The sequence below is a fragment of the Pan troglodytes genome, chromosome 4, assembly GCF_028858775.2.
Source record: "Pan troglodytes isolate AG18354 chromosome 4, NHGRI_mPanTro3-v2.0_pri, whole genome shotgun sequence".
NCBI classification, from domain to species: Eukaryota; Metazoa; Chordata; class Mammalia; order Primates; family Hominidae; genus Pan; species Pan troglodytes.
The window spans coordinates 108,045,395-108,065,211 of record NC_072402.2 but is presented as its reverse complement, the minus strand read 5'-3'; the positions used below and the strand labels follow the sequence as shown (position 1 = coordinate 108,065,211).

Sequence of the window (19,817 nt, the reverse complement as noted above, 5' to 3'; positions counted from 1 at the left end):
CCAGGCTTGCTGACATTTTTCAATATGAATTTAACAACTAGAACAACAAAAACCTCCCCTCACCCTCTCATCATTCCATTTGTAAAATGGTGTAACCATTTCTGGTTCTCCAACATAATCTGCTCTGTCTTAAAGCCAGACTCTTAATGAGGCATCTGGCTCAGTCTACCCCACAGTCAGAGTATGAGGAAAGCTTGCTGACAAGCTAGTATGTGAATTTGATGGTTAATTCTTTCAGGAAAGCTTAGCAGTGCAGTAAGGAGAATCATCTGCCCCATTAATGAGTTAAGCCGAGAAGGTCAGATTTTGTAGCCCCTGAATAATATTAGAGCCATTTCCAGTTGAGTGTGCTCCTCACGGTTGTGTCTTATCTAATTTCCTTGAAAATCCATGATTTACAATGTCAACGGTGGCACTTCTTCCTCTGCCTTCTTCTCAAAATGACTCCCCCTGAAACAGTTGCTTCCAGCAGCCCAAGAAGCAGAGCCTTATGGAATGTTAAGAAATGGGAAGAACTGAAAGAGTGCCAGGCAAACAACTTGCTCCTTTATCGCATGTTTTACCATACCAGACATTGGTTTGATTCTGACTCAGGCTTTGGTATATAAGTTTTAATTAAAGGCGGATGACTACTTTCCTAATATGCCAGCCCAACCAGGCAGAACAAAAATAAAATGATGAAATGTAGTAGGTTACGTGCAAAGTTCTATCTTCAAGTCAAAAAATAAATGTTATATATACAAGTTTCTATGCTCCTCCACTATCTCCTTCTATCCAGCCTGCTCTTCCTGCAGCTTTCCACATGCCCGAGCCTAAAATTTAGGAGTCATCCATTTTGCCTCTCTTTATCCTATTTCCCACATCTAATTAATCAGCAAGTCATTTTGTCTATACTTAAAAATAGATCCCAAAGTATATTCATCCTGTTTGTTAAAAACAATAAGGAATGGGAATATTTAGCAGCTCAGTCATGCCTTTCTTCTTTAGGTCAGGGCTGACTGTAACAAAAGCTGTTACTCCTTGAGAGCAATGGGAACTTAAAAAAATCCTCTAAGTAATAGAGGTCAGATGATATTTATCCAGTAGAAGCAAGTTAGACACAATTACCTAAATTAGTGGCATACTCAGAGTGGGAACCAGCATAACTTGACCCATAGAAAGGTATGGAACATGCGGTTGCTAGGAGCAAAATATATGGTATTCAACAAGTATTATTTAATTTGTATATTCAAAAGAAAAGAAAAGTAGAAGATTAGAAAGTTGAAGGCAGTCACCTCAATGAAAAGTCATGATCCCTTGCTCAGATTCTTGAAGTTAGCCCATTCTGGGGCCCAGAATTCATTTTCTAAAGAAGAGGACCAGTCTGCAGTAAGGACTATGCAATATCATATACCAATGACTACAGTTCACTCAATCCTCTGCCAAAGGAACCAAATGGAGGGGAAAAAGCCATGTAAGACTTGTTCATGGATGAGTTGGTTGAATACATTGATATAAGTCAGAAATGAATTGCAGCTACACTATAGTCCTACTCAGATATGGTGTTGAAAGACAATAGTAAGAGGAAATTTCAACAGACAAAACTTCAAGTAGTGAACTTGGTCATTTACATTCCGTAGGTAGAGAAGTAGCCTGGTATAATAATATATAAAAATGCACTGAAAGTGAAGAGTAGCTTAGTTTGTTAATCTGGGGGCTGAATGGAGAAACAGAAGATTAAAAGATTGTGACAAGGAAATCTCAAAAGAAGCATGTGAATACAGCAACAGAAACATGCAAAATGGTGAAGATCTTCAGATTGCATATTAACGGACACCAGAATTTATCTACTATGAAAGAGACCCACCAACCAATTTGACATGGTGGCTTAGCCAGTTGATTTTAACCTGCTTAATCAATCAATTTCAATCTGCAATTAACATTCATGCAGTCATTTTGGTGGCAGGAGTGGAGGCTATGCATAGGACTCTACTCACAAAAGCCATTCTAGTTTTTGCCACTGCCAAATGTCCAACCTGCCAGAAAAAAAGACCAATGCTGAGTCACTGATATGGTACCATTCCATGAGGAGCCTAACTAGCCCTTAATGTTGGCAGGTTTATTATACTGAAGCTTTTTCATTCTGGTGGAATTGTTGAAAGGGTCAGCATTTTATCTTGAGCAAAATTGACATATATTCTTGGTATGTATTCCCAGAGAGTCTTATCTGTTTAGCTTATCAGAGGATTTACAGAGTTTTAATTCACTGAAGAAGGATGTTTTACAACATGCATCTACCTAAAGATACTGCTTTATAGAAATAGATATGTGGCAATGGGCATATGGCTATAGAAGCCACTAATCCTATCACATATAACAGCCCTTGGAAACCAGCAACATGACAGAGAAATCAAATGGCCTTTAGAAGGCACAGCTGAGGTTCCATCTTGCTTATGGTGCTCTGCTACTCACCCACCAGAACAGAGTATATGCTCTAAATGAACGACCACTGGAAGGCGCTATGTCCTCGAATGTGAAACAGAGATAAAAGCAGTGGTCCTGCTTACTTTTATTCCCAGTGACCTACTTGGAGAATTTTTTTTTTTTTTTTCACAATTCTAGGCTTCACGTCTATAGAAGTACTGGTTCCTAAGAGGAAATACTTTTACCAGTGGATGCAGAAGGAATCATGTTAAACTTTAAGCTATGTCTGCCACTCTATTGCCTCAGGTTCTTTGTGCCAAGAGACAAATAAGCAAGGAAGAATTAACATCCTTTCAGGCATAATTTACCCCAATTATAAGGAAAAGGTAGGTTTGTTCTTTCAAAGTGAAGGTAAGAAAGAACACCTGGGAATTCAGGTGATTCATTGGGGCATATCTTGCTACTCTTCTGCATAATTTCAACAATAAATAGACAATTGCAGCAAACAAAGCCTGAAAGAAGTAAGGTGAGTAGGGACTCCAACCCTTCAGTGATGAGTGTTTGAGTCACCTTATCAAATAATTCACCTAGACCAACAGGGGGGCTAACTGAGGGTGGGGAGAATCTAAATTGAGTAATACAAGAGAAAGAAAAGAGAATGCATTGCCCCTCTGAGATGAACTTTAGTGGCAAGAGGCTGTGGTTCATGCCACTAAACTTCTTTTTATTTCTGCAGGAAGGAAAACCAACCAGAACCCTGGACAAGCTTTTTCTCTAATGGGAGAGAAGTTTTATATGAAGCAATGGATCTTAGGAGCATAATAAATGGACTTTACAGACTGCTGTCAGGTGCCACCAAGATCCCCTGAGATGCTCCTTCCCCTGCTGCCAGGGGTATTGCCAGCCAAGGGCTCAAAGATTAAAAATTGACCTCAGCAAAAGCTGTCAACATCATGCAAGTTTATATCTCCTCTCTGGGAGCAGTTTCATCAGTGATTTATTAGTTGATGTGAGATATAAAGGTCCAATCCCCATGCTTCAATTTGGGACAATCTTGAAGGCCATCAGAGCTCCAGAGCTGCCTGTGTAACAGGTTGAGGCTCTGTTGTGCCTGCATTACACTTCAATGCCTCCTTGGCCTCACTCTGCTTTCCTCAGGACCTCACTGATGTTCTCCCTGGGAGTACTCCCCACTGAATTATTTGCAAGTGAAACTATGTGTTGAGGTCTGTTTTCCAGGGCAGCTACCCTAAGATAAATACTGACAATCATTAGTTGCTACACACGCAGAAAGGAGAGGTGATGAAAGCACAGGGTCTGTACTTATAAGACCATACCTTGGGCGGTGTTGTAGGTCCATGTTTTAAGTGTCTGACAAACTCAAATGCACAAGCTGGTGAAATAGCTATAAAAAGCATCAAATGAGGAAGCATCAGTCAGGAGCTTGGATTTTTAAATGAAGTACATTAGATTTAGGTTGATTGTGATAGCTGTCTTTAGATCATTGAAAAACAAACATATGAGAGGAAGATTGGGAATTTGTCTTACATTACTCATAATATAGATCTAAGATCAATGAGTAAACATTACAGAGCAGATTTCAATTCAGAATGAAAAGAAACATAATGCCTGATAATTAAAAATTTCAACAATTGAATGAGTTGCTTTGAAAGAGAATGAGTTCCCTGTTATTGAAGCTATTTGTCTTAGTCTATTCAGGCTGCTATAACAAAAATATCAGAAACTGGGTAGCTTATCAATAATAGAAATTTATTCATTACAGTTTTGGAGGCTAGGAAGTCCAAGAGCAAGGTGCTAGCAGATTTGGTGTCTGGCAAAGGCCTGCTTTCTGGTTCATCAGTGATGTCTTCTAGCTGTGCCCTCACATGTGGAAGGGGAAGGGCAGCTCTCTGGGATCTTTTAGGATGGCACTAATCCCATTCATGAGAGTTCTGCCCTCATGACCTAAGCCTTACTGTCGCCTTGGGAATTGGGATTTCAATATAGGAATTTGAGGATGAGGGAACACAAACATTGATACCATAGCAGTATATAAGGAGAAGCTGCATAATCATTTTTGTGGACATTGTTAGTATAGTTTTGGGGTCATAAATTAAATGAATTATGAGGTGTGTGTTAGTTTTCTATTACTCTATAGCAAACTATCACAAAAGTAGCAGCTTAAAACAATACATATTTATCTCACTGTTTCCATGGGTCAGGAATCTGGATGTGTGTTATCTGCAGCTCACCAGTTTGAATCAAGGAGTCAGCTAGGTCTGGGGTGTCCTCTTAATGCCTGGGGCCCTCTTCCATGCTCACTCTGGTTGGTTGCAAGGTGCACAGTTTCTTGGAACTCTTGAATTGAAGTCCTTGTTGTTTTGCTGTTTGGACAGGGGACTCTCTGAGATACTAGAGGCTACTCCTTGTTTCTTGCCACATACCACCCTCCTCTGCCCCCCGCTTTGGCCCTCTGTATTCTTACACTCAAATCTTTCTCCAGGAAGGGACCATGGCCTTTTAAGGGCTAACTTTATTAGGTCAGTCCAAATCAGATAAGTCAACTGATTTGTAATGTCATCGTAGGAGTGATATTCCATCATATTCACAGATTCTACCCATATTTAATGGAAGACAATTATACAAGGCATGTATACTAGAAGTCAGGAATCTTGGGTCTAGGCCCATCTCAGAATTCTGCCGGCCATATTGTGCTTTCCACATATACATCGCCAGAATTCAGGTCACCACAATCATTCATGGATGATCACTAAATTAAAGATCTCATGGGATGACAAAGTGTACTTCCTGGGCTGATTTTTAACATGACATCAGCCTCAGTCCTGAGTTAATAAGACCATCTCCAGGTTAGTGATGCCTCAGAGGTTCCTGGTGAGGTTGGCATGGGATATGAGTGTTTAGAGCAATGCCTGTAGCACTCCAGGCTTCCCTAGGTATCTCCGAAACATCGTGGATCTAGAGATGATTTGGAATCCCCAGAATTTCTGAGGACCCAAAAGAATAGTTGCTGAACACCCAGAACAGTGTGTGGTACTAGAAGATTTCTGGAAATAGACTACAATTTTTCAGGGTTAAGCCATGAAGAGGTTCGATTTCCCTCCTTCTGTTCTTTGTCTCAATTTTCAGCTTTTCATCTGGAGACTAAAGGGTTAGGATTTTGTGCAGAATTATGACAGTAGCTCAACCGAGACCCCTCCATAAAGAGAGAAAGGATGGAATTACTGGATAGAAATTTAGATATGGAAAGCCATACACACTAAGGATCTGGCTACAAATGCCTCCGGGCCCTGGAGGAGGTGATACAGAGAAGATTATCTGTCACCCACAATAAACCAGCCTAATCTGCTTTCATTGTATGTGTCTGTTGCTTCCTGTGACTGTGCCCCTCCAAATCAGACTGAAAATAACCCATTTGGCTTCACCAAGGTGTGAAACTAGGAGAAATCCTGGCTCTCCTGACATTTTGGCTTCCAGTTCCTATATCACTGGCCCTAAGAGAGCTGAGCCAAGCAAATAGATCTTTATCTTTGTTCAGTGAGCTGCTTATCTCACCCTTGAGCAGGAACCAAGCAACCTTTTTAAATAAGGGTGTAATGTTGGACAGACCCTAAACAATGAGTCTTGCTTTGTACAGAAATTCTAAAGAAATGGACACTCTATATAAAATTATACAACCACACGAACACTGTTCTAAACTAATATTCAAGCAGAATCAAAGCATGCTTTTTTTTGGATAAGCAGTTAACATATTTGAGCTAAGGCTTTTGATTTTACCTCTAAACTTATACCCACATAATTTGAAGTAGACTCCACCCTCACTTATTTTTTATTCGGTGGGCATGTATGTTTGTGTGTATTAGTCTGCATATATGTCATTGTCTTGATAAAAAAAAATCCTTATAGAAAATGCAGGAAATAAATAGAAGCTATTTATATTTTCTCCAATCAGAGATTACCACTATAAATGCTTTGAATTATATCCATTGCATTTTTGATATATTTTATTTGTATCATGCACGCTGTTTAGTAGACTAATTTTTTTATATAAAATATATCATGCATGAGATTGAGAGACAGCAGGGACCATAAATTCTCAAAACCTTGAGCATCTGCTCTTGTTATTACTGTTAGGCTTTAACTTTAAGCCTCTTTGTATAACCCCATCTCCAGTGAATTTCACTATATCTGATAGGCGTCAAGGGACTATGTCAGTCCCTCTAATTTAGGATTAGACTAATAGACTTCGTTGTTTCCTAGCTCCTAACTCCTATACTCATGTACTTTTAAAAGACAAAATTTAGAGAAACAAGAATTCCAAGAGCAAAGAAATTTAAAGGATGCTTTCTTTGTAAATGTCAGAATTACTGTCTTTTTCTTTCTCCATAATAAAAACTCCACCCTCTAGCACAATGGCCAATGACCTAGTAATGTCCTTCTCCCATGTGAAAACTTCTTTTTATAAGGATAGAAAATAATCTTTGCAACCCCTTCCTCATGCACAGGGATCAGTACACGCCATTTTTAATTAGCATTTTTTCAACCAATTACATCTTTGAAGACTTTTTTTTTCATGGCTGTAGAGTGTCCCATACACTCCACATAGTTGGATGTACCATATTTCTACTATAATGGAGTATTAATTGTTTCCATTTTTTCCTTATATGTAAGACCATATTAAATGTCTATTACATTACTCTCTAAAAATGTTTTTCCCAACATTTCAAAAGTCTATTTAACAAAAAGAAAAAGAGAAAGAGAAATGAATCAATGCATACTACTTCAAAAAACATTCACAAAGGAAGGCACCAAGAGAATAAGAAAGGAACAAAGGAACTAAAAATCAATTAGAAAAGAAATAACAAAATGGCAGTAGTAACTTCTTGCCTATCATTAATTACTTTAAGTGTAAATGAATTAAATTCTTCAATCAAAAGGCACAGAGTGGCTGCATAGATAAATAAAAACAAGATCCAACCATATGCTGCCTACCTGAGACACAATTTAGCCTTAAGGACATATATAGGCTGATAGTGAAGGACTGTTGAAAGATATTACATGAAAATACTAATAAAGAAAGAGCAGAAATAGCTATAGTTATATCAGACAAAATAGACTTTCAATCAAGAGGTATCACAAAAGCCAGAAAGGTCACTATATATTGATAAAGGGATTAGTTGATTAAAAGGATATATGTCCAACATTGGAACACCTAAATATAGAAAGCAAATAATAACAAAATTAAGAAAAAATAGGTGGTAATATAATAATAGTAGGGGAATTTAATACCCCACTTTAAACAATGGATAGATCATGCAGATAGAAATAAATAATGAAACAGCAGATTTGAATAATACTATAGAACAAATGAAAGTAACAGATATATACAGAAATTCCCTCCAACAAAGCAAAATATAGTGCTTTTCTTTTTCTCAAGTGTACACAAAACAGCCTCCAGGATAAGTCATATGCTAGGCCACAAACAAGTCTCCGTAAATTTAAGATGACTGAAATAATCTCAAGTAGATTTTCAGACCACAATGGTATAAAACTAGAAATTAATAACAGGATAGATTTTGGAAAATTTACAAATACATGCAAACTGAACAGATCTTGAGAAACCAATTGATCAAAGAATAAATATGAATGAAAATCAAAAAGTATCTTGAGGCAAATGAAAATAGAAATACAACATACAACAACATACAATATGCAAAAAGAAGTAGTTCTAAGCGGGAAGTTTATAGTGATAAATGCCTACATTAAGAGAAAAAAAATCTCAAATAAACAACTTAACTTCACACTCCAAGGAACTAGGAAAAGAAGAACAAAGTAAGCCCAATGTTAGCAGAAGGAAGGAAGTAGTAGAAAATAGGGCAGTTTGATTACATCAAACTACAAAGCTTCTTCACAGCAAACAAACAAAATTAAAATAAAACATGGAATCATAGAAAATATTTGTAAACCATATATCTAATAAGGGGTAAATATCCAAGATATGTAAGAAACTCACACAACTCAGCAAAAAACAAATAATCTGATTAGAAAATGAGCAAAGGACCTGCAAATATTTTTTTTTTTCAAAAAGGCATACGAATGTCCAACAGATATGTGAAAAGGTGCTCAACATTACTAATCATCAGGGAAGAGCAAATCAAAACCACCATAGGCTATCACCTCACACTGGTTAGGATATCTATTACCAAAAAGACGAGAGATGACAAGTGCTGGCAAGGATGTGAGGAATCCTTTATCCACTTTTGGTCAAAATGTAAATTAGTATAGTCATTATGAAAAACAATGTGAAGGTTTCCTCAAAAAATTAAAAATTAAAAAAAAGATTATACTATCCAGCAATCACACATTTGGGTTTATATCCAAAGAAAATGAAATCAGTATCACACACATACATGCAAAAAAATCTGAGCTATGCATGATAGCTCATTCCTGTAATCCCAGCACTTTGGGAGGCTGAGGCAGGAAGATTGCTTGAGGCCAGGAGTTTGAGACCAGCCAGGCAACGTAGCCAGACACCATCTTTACAAAAAACAAACAAATAAAAAAATTAGCTGGATGTCGTGGTACGCACCTATAGTCCCAGCTACTCAGAAGGCTGAGGTGGGAGAATTGCTTGAGTGCAGAAGATCAAGGCTGCAGTGAACCAGGATCACACCTGGGTGATGGAACAATACTCCATCTCTTTCAAAAATAAAATAAAATTAAAATTAAATTAAATGTTTAAAAATAAAAATAAAATCTCTGCACTCCATGTTCATTGCAGCATTATGCACAATAGCTAAAATATGGAAACAACCTAATTGTTCAGTGAAAGATGAGTGGATAAAGAAAATATAGAATATATACAGTTGATTCCTGAACAATGCAGGGTTTGGGACACCAACCTCCTGTGTAGTCCAAAATCCATGTATAACTTCTGACTGGCTAAAAACTTAAAGACTAAAAGACTACTGTTGACTTACTGATAACATAGGCAGTCAATTAAAACATATTTTATATGTTATATATATATATATAATGTACTGGATTTTTACAATAAAGTAAGCTAGAGCAAAGAAAATATTATTAAGATAACCACAAGGAAGAAAAAATATATTTGCTATTCACCCAGTGAAAGTGGATCATCATAAAGGTCTTCAATGTCACTGTCTTCAAGCGGGGTGGGCTGAGGAGGACAAGGAAGAGAGGGGTTGGTCTTGCTGTTTCACGGATGGCAGAGTCAGAAGAAAATCCACATATAACTGTACCCACGCTGTTCAAACCTATATTGGATAGAAAATCCACATCTAAGTACCCATGCTGTTCAAACCTGTATTGATCAAGGTCCTTGATGTGTGTGTGTGTGTGTGTGTGTGTGTGTGTATGTGTTCATATACACACAGACAACGATATCTTATTCAGCTAAAGAAAAGAAGAAAAATCTGCCATTTAGAACAACATAAATGAACCTGGAAGACATATGCTTAGTGAAATACATCAGACACAGAAAAACAAATCCTGTATGATCTCACTTATGTGTGGGATCTAAAAATGTCAAACGCACACAAGAAAGTAGAATGGAGTTTGCCAGGGGCTAGAGTGTAAGGTAAATGGGGAGATGTTGGGCAGAGCATACAAAGTTTTAGTTTTGAGTTCTGAAGATCTAATATACAGTATGGTGACTATAGTTAATAATAATATACTATCTACTTGAAATTTGATAGGAAAGCATATATTAAATGTCCTCAACATACACACACACATGCACACTGGTGACTGTGGATGGTGATGGATGTGTAACTTAATTTTGTTATGGTAATCATTATACAATGTGCACACACATCAAATCATATTGTACACTTTGAAAATACACATTTTTATCTGTTATTTAAATATTTTTAAAAGTTAAAAAAGACGTATTCTAAATTTTAAAGAGTAAATACAAAATGGATTGAATGAACTCAAAGAATAAAGTTTTCTAGCATCAGGGATAGCAAAAGGGCAGCACAGTGACAGAAAGGTTTGGGAGGAATCTAGAAAGTAGAGACAGCAGAACTTTGGAGAAGAAAGTGCTGGCTTGTAGACTTCCCAAGGGAGCCTTTCTCTGGACACTTCTCCTCATCACTGCAAGACAGGTTGCTGTTTGGCTCTCCTTTCATCTCACTCCTAAGGCTTAATTTATCTGGGAAAACCATCAAACTATATTCAAGTTAGGGTGTAAATGTTATGCTAGCAAATAACTTTGGAACTAGATTTGACTGTGTCTTAAATAGGTGGTAAATCATACCTCCACTATGCTGCTGGTGTCAAAAGCAGTTACTGGGATAGGAGAACAGAGGAAGAGATAGTTTTGTAAGTAGATATAGCACATATATATATATATATATATATATATATATATATATATATATATATACACACACACACACACACATACAAATATAGACACATGTATATACATACACACAAGTGTTCATTACTACTATTAAGCCTCATTATAACAGTCTCCACAGACATGGAATTTCCTTAAAATAAGCATTCCTTGCAATCTGATGCCTTCCTCTAATTTCTCAATCTTACACCCACAGTGTTATATGCTTCTATCTAAAAATACAGCAGCACATGTTTATGTAAAAATACCATGTCATGAAGATAACAAGAGAGGGCTCCCTTGAAAAGCGGGGTAGTAAGAAGAGAACTGAGCTGAAAATTGGGAGCTTTGGTTTCTAATTTTGCTTCTGCCTGTGATTAACTCTGAAGATGTAACCAAGTCAAACAATGTCCCTAAGTCCCAATTTCTTCATTTGTAAATAAGTGGTTTGGACAACATGCTATCTAAACTCCTCTTAGCGCTATTGTTGTATGTGTCTGATGACAGCTGATAGTGAAGGCTCTTTACAACAGTATGGTCCATAAATTCTTGCCTTATGTTTCCTATTTTATGAAGTTCTTTCTTAAAATTTTTGAATTAAAACATCACTTATTGGGGGTATCCACAAGTAGTCTTGGAGGGGAAATGCATTAAAACAAGCTAACATATCCATTTCTACTTCCTGAGATAACAACTTAAGTTTTAAGTTGAAAGAATCTTTTCCTATTTAAATGAAAGCAAATACATCTCATGAAGATGTCTTCAACTATGAAAGGACTGAGGAACACTATTGCGACAAAAAAAACTTGCCTCAGAGAAAAATACTTTTTTTAGTTATAAATTTATTAAAACCCAGTGGTTCTTAACCAGAAACAATTCTACCCTCAGGGGACACTTGACAATGTCTGGAGATGTTTTCGTTGCCCACTAAATCTATTGACATTTAGTGGGTAGAGGCCGGGGATGCTGCTAAGCATCCCACGACGCACTGGACAGCCCCCTACAACAAAGAATTTCTCTGCCCAAAATTCTAATAGTGCTGAGGTTGAGAGACCCAGATATAACCCTCTCAAGTTCACTAACCACATTATATCAAGCTTGAAATACCCAAGTTGACACTGAGACCAGGAGCCTCACCAGAAAATGTTCATTTTAGATTTGCCTAGAGAGAAACCATCCTCTCAGATAAAATTCTGTAAGAGAGTTTGGCAAAAACCTGATTACTTTTGTGCATGCAGGCATTTATTCTTCTGTTCTGAGTTAAAAATCCTGCAAACTCAGCTATTTTGTGTTTCATATATTGCTATTTCATATCTTGATTTCTAAAGATTCTTTTTCAATCTGTAGCAAAAAATGTACCTAATATTAGTTATGGTTATATTGAGAAATATGAAAATCCAAAAAGCTAGTCAGATTCTTAGGCATTCCTGCACACTATCATATCAGAAGGTATTAGTGGAGAGTCATACTATGGTTTCAAGTTCCTCCTCTTCAAACTAGTTGTGTTCTCTGTAACTGATAGATTTTTGTGATGGGCTTCAGCCTTCTATTTATCTCAAATAATCACTAGTAACTGACATTTATGATGAAGAAATTGATTATTCAACAAAGAAGGAGTTTGTACAATTTTCTGAAATAAATACTGAAGACTATATTGACCAAAGATCAAATTTCTAATATTACTCATTCCTACTTTCACATCTAGTATCCTCTGTTTACACTGTGGGGATTTACATGCAAAGATGGCACTATTAATTTAGTGCTTTTTTATACAGGCAGGCAACTCTCCTTTCAAGTGGAGTTTATTCCTTCCTTCACCCTCTTGCATATGAGCTGGCCTAGGACTACTTTGACCATTAAATTCAGTGGAAATTCTATTGTGCCAGTTTGGGGCCTAGACTTTAACAAAACTAGCAGTTTCTGCTTTCTTCCTTTTGGAACCCAGCCCCTGTGCTGTGAGGAAGCCCAAGCAACCTCATGGAAAAGTCCATAGGAAGAAGAATCAAGGCCTGTAGACAGCAGAGCCAACTGAGCTACCAGCTGGCAGCCATCAACAATTTGTTTGCCACTGAGTAAGTGAGCTTAGACATGGATCTGTCAGCCTTATTTGCACCACTCCAGGTGACACCATATAGAATAGAGACAAACTGACCACACCTAATCCTGCCCAATTTACAATTTCCATTGTTTGAAAAACTGAAATGGCCAAATTACAATCTCCAGAGTGAATAATTGTTTGTATTTTAAATCATTAAGTTTTGCAGTAAGTTTTATGCAGCAATAGACTACCAAAGCACACATCAAAGTCTGAATTAAAATGTGACTCCTATTAACAGCTTGTTAACATCATATGAAGAATACTCAATTCCTATTCATTGCGAATGTCTCATGAGTTATCTTTCTTATAAATTAGATTCCTTGGGAGCTTTGAGATGTTCAGATATGCAGATGATGCCAACTGAATAATCTGTTGATAAGTACATAGATTTCACTGCAAAGTTTATAGAGTTTTCATCATGTTTTTATGACCACAATGTTCTACACCCAGCTTTCTGTGGTGGTATAGGCGAAATGAGAACATAGCACTGTGTGAATTTGGAATCCCTGAACTTTTTTTTTTTTTTTTTTTTTTGAGACAGAGTTTCACTCTTGTTGCCAAGGCTGGAGTGCAATGGCATGATCTCAGCTCACTGCAACCACTGCCTCCCAGATTCAAGCGATTCTCCTGCCTCAGCCTCCCGAGTAGCTGGGACTACAGGCATGCGCCCCCACACCTGGCTATTTTTTTTTGTATTTTTTAGTTGAGATGGGGTTTTACCATGTTGGCCAGGGTGGTCTTGAACGCCTGACCTCAGGTGATCCACCCACCTCGGTCTCCCAGTTTGCTGGGTTATAGGTGTAAGCCACCTTGCCTAGCGTTTTGCTGTTTTATTTGTTTGTTTGGGTTTTTGTTTGTTTGTTTGTTTGTTTGTTTGTTTGTTTTTAGCAACAGAGTCTTGCTCTGTCACCCAGGCTGAAGTACAGTGGTGAGATCATCGCTCACTGAAGTCTATACCTCCCGAGCTCAAGGGATCCTATTGTCTCAGCCTCCCAAAGTGCTGGGATTACAGGCATGAGCCAGCACCCAGCTTAGATTCCTTGATCTTTTACGTGGCAGTTACTACCATAATATTGACCCCCTCCACTCAGCAAAGTAATGACTCTGAACCTATATCCTGTAAAGAAGCACAGTCAGAAAAAAGTTGGTGTGGGGCTGTAATGCAAAACCACTTGAGTTTGTCTTTGTAGGCAGTCATCATTGCTACTTTCTGCTGACTTTTTATTTTGCCCTCACCACCCCTGAACCAGCAAGCATTTAATCAGATGTTTTCACATATCAATCTACACTTCATATTTTAAGTACAACTTAAAGAGTCTATTTTAGGGTGAAAGTACTAAATTTGAAATGTCTCTTCTTGTTTTATAAGAACACCCAGAACATTAATAACATTTGTAAATTCGAGTTGGTTGTTCTGATGTTCTTTAAACTATGATTCAAGCTGATAAAGGATTATTTTATCAGAAACTACAATCAATTCCAACGATTACATTTTTGGCTAATTTTTATCAAATGCAATACCAAGTCTAGATGCCAGAGGTCATGGACTATAATAACATCTACCTAAACTTATACACTTTAGAAAAGATAAAATATTGAATGAAAATATTTGGAGTAGACAATATACATCTATAAATAGCATTTATTTTTTAATCACTGTATATTGAATATGGAAGGCATAGGTAAAACTTAAAAATAGGTAGCATATCAGGAAAATGCATCCTTTTCACTAACTGCAGTAACTGGAGCCACCAAAGTATAGAGCAGCAAGCATTTCTGTTGATTTCTCTTGGGCCTCTAAATAACCTGGTAGATGCTTGAAGAGATAAAAACAGAAAGTTTCAATTTTACCCAGCTAAAGAAAGGCATTCACAATGAATGTAACTAGACTTTTGTTTCAGAGACAAGAACTTGATGATTCATAAAACTTTGTGAAGTGTGGTTACTGCAAGACTTGGAGTAGTTTGAAAGAAACTTGTGACTTCTAAAAGCAGCTGACAGAAAGGTCAGTAGAATGGACCATTGGAGTAAGTTGTCCAAAGAACCTGAAAATTTCTACTGAATCAGTCAACTAGAATGGGGAATTGAAATGATACAGGTTATTTGAAGGCACCACATTCCAAATGACCCAATCTCATTCTGCTTATATTTGCTTAACTATGCCTTTCATTGATTAGTTATGTGTCTACCACTACTACGATATGTTTAATTCATAAATTGGGTAGCCTCTCAGCATTATCTTTGGAAATAATTATAAGATATGCTATAAATAAGTGTAATAAACATTGTTTTTTATATTGTAGTAAGCACATTTAACATGAGATCTACTTTTAACAATTTTTTAAGTCTAAAATATTATCAAGTATAGGCTAATTGCTTTTGTTTTTATTCAGTTTTCTCACATCATTGTAACCAGAAGATAATAAAAGTTCTATGAAATCAAAAAAGCACCTCTTCTATCATTAAATTTATTATGATTATGCAACCATCTGGGATGAGGCTGTGAACACAACTGGTACTCATCAGATGTGTGAGGACTGCGATGTCAATTAGAAAAGTGTTTAGTGCTTCCCTTGGCAAATGAACAAATACTATTGGAGGTAACAGAGTGTAAAGTCTAGGAGAATGAATTCTGACCTGGGTGTAAGCCCCAGCTCTGTCATTTTAGAAGCTACTGCCCTGGTACAACTTCATTTCCCTGAGCTATTGTATCCTTATCTACAAAACAGATGTAAATGTGGTAAATTTGTAGGTTTGCTTTAATGATTCAATGAGAAGATGCAAGTGTGAAGAATGTTAACATATAAATAGTTAGAGCCCCTTCCCTTCCCTTACCCACCAGGGATAAATGTATAAGTAAAAACAGGTTAGGTTTTCTGTGATAACAAACAACCTCCACCATCTTCAGCTAAGTTGTGTGCAGACAACTCTCTGAGGAGCTGTCCTCTACTGTTGGCTCAGCATTTTCTGCTCTCTGGATCTTATGGCACCTCTATATCAACACATGCTTTCACAACATGCTAGCAGGAAAACAGAATGCTAGAGAATCAAGCACCCATAGTTGATATTTCCACCCAAAATTAATGCATGTTTCTTTTGTTTTCACTATATTGGTCACGGCAGTCACATGGCCACACCTAAGTTCAGGAGCTGCGCAGTATAATATTGTACGTACTTGGAAATAGAGGAGAAACATATATTAGTAAACATTAGTATTGCCCACCACAGTGAATTTTTGACTTTGTCATAGCCTCTGTGTTTATTCAAGATAACACATGAAGATAAAAACTAGGGAGTGAGTTGAAATTAAATTGGAAATAACAGACAAAAGGGATGACATGGCTGAAGTTATAAAAGAGTTCTGAGGACTTTCATGTAGAGAGAGAAAAACTTCAGAGACAATTCGGGGGCAGGTGCTCCAGTGGAAAGACATTAGAAGGAGAGTGAGGAGCATGATTCTAAGAATTTTTACTGTGTTTTATGACCATGAGTTCTGTTTTGAATTTTTTTGAGGAAATAATTTATTTAAATTATGTTCTAATTGTTTTGAACACTGGATTGATGTTTCTATGAATATATTGTCAAGATGAGCCTGTGGTTTGTATGTTTATACATATAATGTTTTAGCATGATATCTATCACAAATAAATTGTTCAATAAATGATATCAGTTGGGAATTCTCTTTGATTCATGAAATTTTAAAATTGGCTTAAAGGAAAAGTTTATTTTTATTGTATAAGTAGAAATCTATTTTTAAGTAACTACTATTGGTTAAACATCTCACTGATGTTGAAATATAGCGATTTCTCCTAATCTTTGCCTGTACTGGAGAAAAATATAAACACCATGGAATACTATGCAGCCATAAAAAGGGATGAGTTCATGTCCTTTGTAGGGACATGGATGAAGCTGGAAACCATCATTATCAGCAAACTATCGCAAGGACAAAAAACCAAGCACCACATGTTCTCACTCATAGGTGGGAATTGAACAATGAGAACACTTGGACACAGCAAGGGGAACATCACACACCGGGGCCTGTTGTGGGGTGGTGGAGTGGGGAGGGATAGCAGTAGAAGACATACCTAATGTAAATGACGAGTTAATGGGTGGAGCACACCAACATGGCACATGTATACATACGTAACAAACCTGCACGTTGTGCACATGTACCCTAGAACTTAAAGTATAATAAATAAAATTAAATAAATAAAATAATAAAAAAATAAAATTAAAAAAATCTGTAACTATGACTATTATGAACAATTAAATAACTTTTTATTGATGTATAAGAGATATACATAGCTTCAGGGTATATGTGATAATCTAATACACTCATATAATTCATAAAGATCAAATGAGTATACTGTGAATATCCATCACCTTAAATATTTGTCTTTTCTCTATGCTGGAACCATTCAAGTTCTTCTCCTCTAGCAAATTTGAAATGTACAATAAATTATTTTAAACTATAATCCCCCTACTGTTCTAATACCAGGTCTTATTTCTCTATCAGTTGTATACTTGTATCCAATTATCAAATTCTCTTCATCACCCCCATTCCCTGCCTTTCCAAGCCTCTGGCAACCACTAAGCTACTCTCTGTCTTCATGAGGTCCACCTTTTTAGCTCCCACATATGACTAAGAATCTGTAGTATTTTTCTTTCCTTTTTTTCTTTTTGAGACAGAGTCTCCCTCTGTCACTTAGGGTGGAGTGCAGTGGTGCTATCTCAGCTCACTGCAGGCTCCACCTCACAAGCTTAAATAATCCTCCCTCTTCTCAGCCTCCTGAGTAGCTGGGACCACAGATGCACGCCATCGCACCTGGCTAAATTTTGTATATTCTTGTAGAGATGCAGTTTTGCCATGTTGCTGAGGCAGGTCTGTAACTTCTGGGCAAAAGCAATCCACCTACCTTGGCCTAACGAAATGCTGGGATTACAGGCTACTTGGTTTGTTTCATTTAACATAATGACTCATGTTCCATCAGTGTTGCTGCAAATAACAGGATTTCACTATTTTTTATGGCTGAATAATATTCCATTGTGTATATATATCACATTTTCTTTTTTTTGGAAGTTGTGAAGATATTCACAATTTATTTTTTTAATTTTTTATTTTTATTATACTTTAAGTTCTAGGGTACATGTGCACAACGTGCAGCTTTGTTACATATGTATACATGTGCCATGTTGGTGTGCTGCACCCATTAACTTGTCATTTACATTAGGTATATCTCCTAATGCTATCCCTCCCCCCTCCCCCCACCCCAGGATAGGCCCCAGTGTGTGATGTTCCCCACCCTGTGCCCAAGTGTTCTCATTGTTCCGTTTCCACCTATGAGGGAGAACATGCAGTGTTTGGTTTTCTGTCCTTGCGATAGTTTGCTGATAATGATGGTTTCCAGCTTCATCCATGTCCCTACAAAGGACATGAACTCATCTTTTTATGGCTGCATAGTATTCCATGGTGTATATGTGCCACATTTTCTTAATCCAGTCTATCATTGATGGACATTTGGGTTGTTTCCAAGTCTTTACTATTGTGAATAGTGCCGCAATAAACATACGTGTGCATGTGTCTTTACAGCAGCATGATTTATAATACTTTGGGTATATGCCCAGTAATGGGATGGCTGGGTCAAATGGTATTTCTAGTTCTAGATCCTTGAGGAATCGCCACACTGTCTTCCACAGTGGACGAACTAGTTTACAGTCCCACCAACAGTGTAAAAGTGTTCCTATTTCTCCACATCCTCTCCAGCACCTGTTGTTTCTTGACTTTTTAATGATTGCCATTCTAACTGGTGTGAGATGGTATCTTATTGTGGTTTTGATTTGCATTTCTCTGATGGCCAGTGATGATGAGCATTTTTTCATGATATATCACATTTTCTTTATCCATTCATCTGTTGATGTGCACTTACGGTGATTCCACATTTTGGTCATTGAGAATAATGCTGCAATAAACATGGGAGTTGTGATGGTTAATGCTGAATGTCAGTTTGATTGAATTGATGGATACAAAGTATTGATCCTGGGTGTGTCTGTGAGGGTGTTGCCAAAGGAGAGTTAACATTTGAGTCAGTGGGCTGGGAAAGGCAGATCCACCCTTAATCTAGGTAGGCACAATCTAATCAGCTGCGAGCATGGCAGCAATATAAGCAGGCAGAAAAATGTGAAAAGAGAGACTGGCCCAGCCTCCCAGCCTACATCTTTCCCCCATGCTAGATGCTTTGTGCCCTCGAGTATCAGACTCCAGGTTCTTCCATTTAGAAACTCAGACTGGCTCTTCTTGCTCCTCAGCATGAAGACAGACTACTGTGGGACTTTGTGATCATGTGAATTAATACTTAATAAACCCTCCTTTATATATACACATATTCTATTAGTTCTGTCCCTCTAGTAAACCCTAATACAGATTTTGGTACCAGGAGTGGTTCTGGAGGAACAGAATATTAAGGATGAAGTTCTTTTATTGGTTTTGGGGTTTCTGGAGTTGGCTGCTTAATATTATTAGACCCGAAAATGCTAAGGACTCTAATTCTAATAGTATGGAGAATATTGATGATCTTTGGCATGAACTATTTAGAGAGTTATACAAAATAAATGCATTTGACACTCCTGATTCACCTCTCATGAGAGACAAGGAGTTTAGTGACTCTACATATGATACCTTTGACCATATGTGGAGAACCAAGGAATATAATGAAGCTGGTTGGTTGCTCCTAAGTTCAGTGGACAAAGTGATGAAAGAAAATGATGAACTCAGGGATTCTATCTCCTGGCTTCAGAAGCAGATACTGAGCCTCAAATATGCCAAGATTGCCGTGAGTCAGCATCTTATCTCCTGTAGAGAAAGAGCTAAAATTGTGGAAATTCAGACACAAGCTCTTATCATGAGAGTGGCTGACCTGCAATGAAAGGTTC

The 19,817-nt window shown here is 37.3% G+C and overlaps 1 long non-coding RNA gene across 1 annotated transcript; it reads right to left on the bottom strand.

Moving 5' to 3' along the window:
* Nucleotides 1-1,974: 1,974 nt before the first annotated feature.
* Nucleotides 1,975-4,744, bottom strand: LOC134809967 (uncharacterized). Its single transcript, XR_010156966.1, has 3 exons — nt 4,656-4,744; nt 3,741-3,808; nt 1,975-2,015 (listed from the first exon to the last, which is right to left on the bottom strand). It is a non-coding gene; the product is annotated as an uncharacterized LOC134809967 (long non-coding RNA).
* Nucleotides 4,745-19,817: the final 15,073 nt, after the last annotated feature.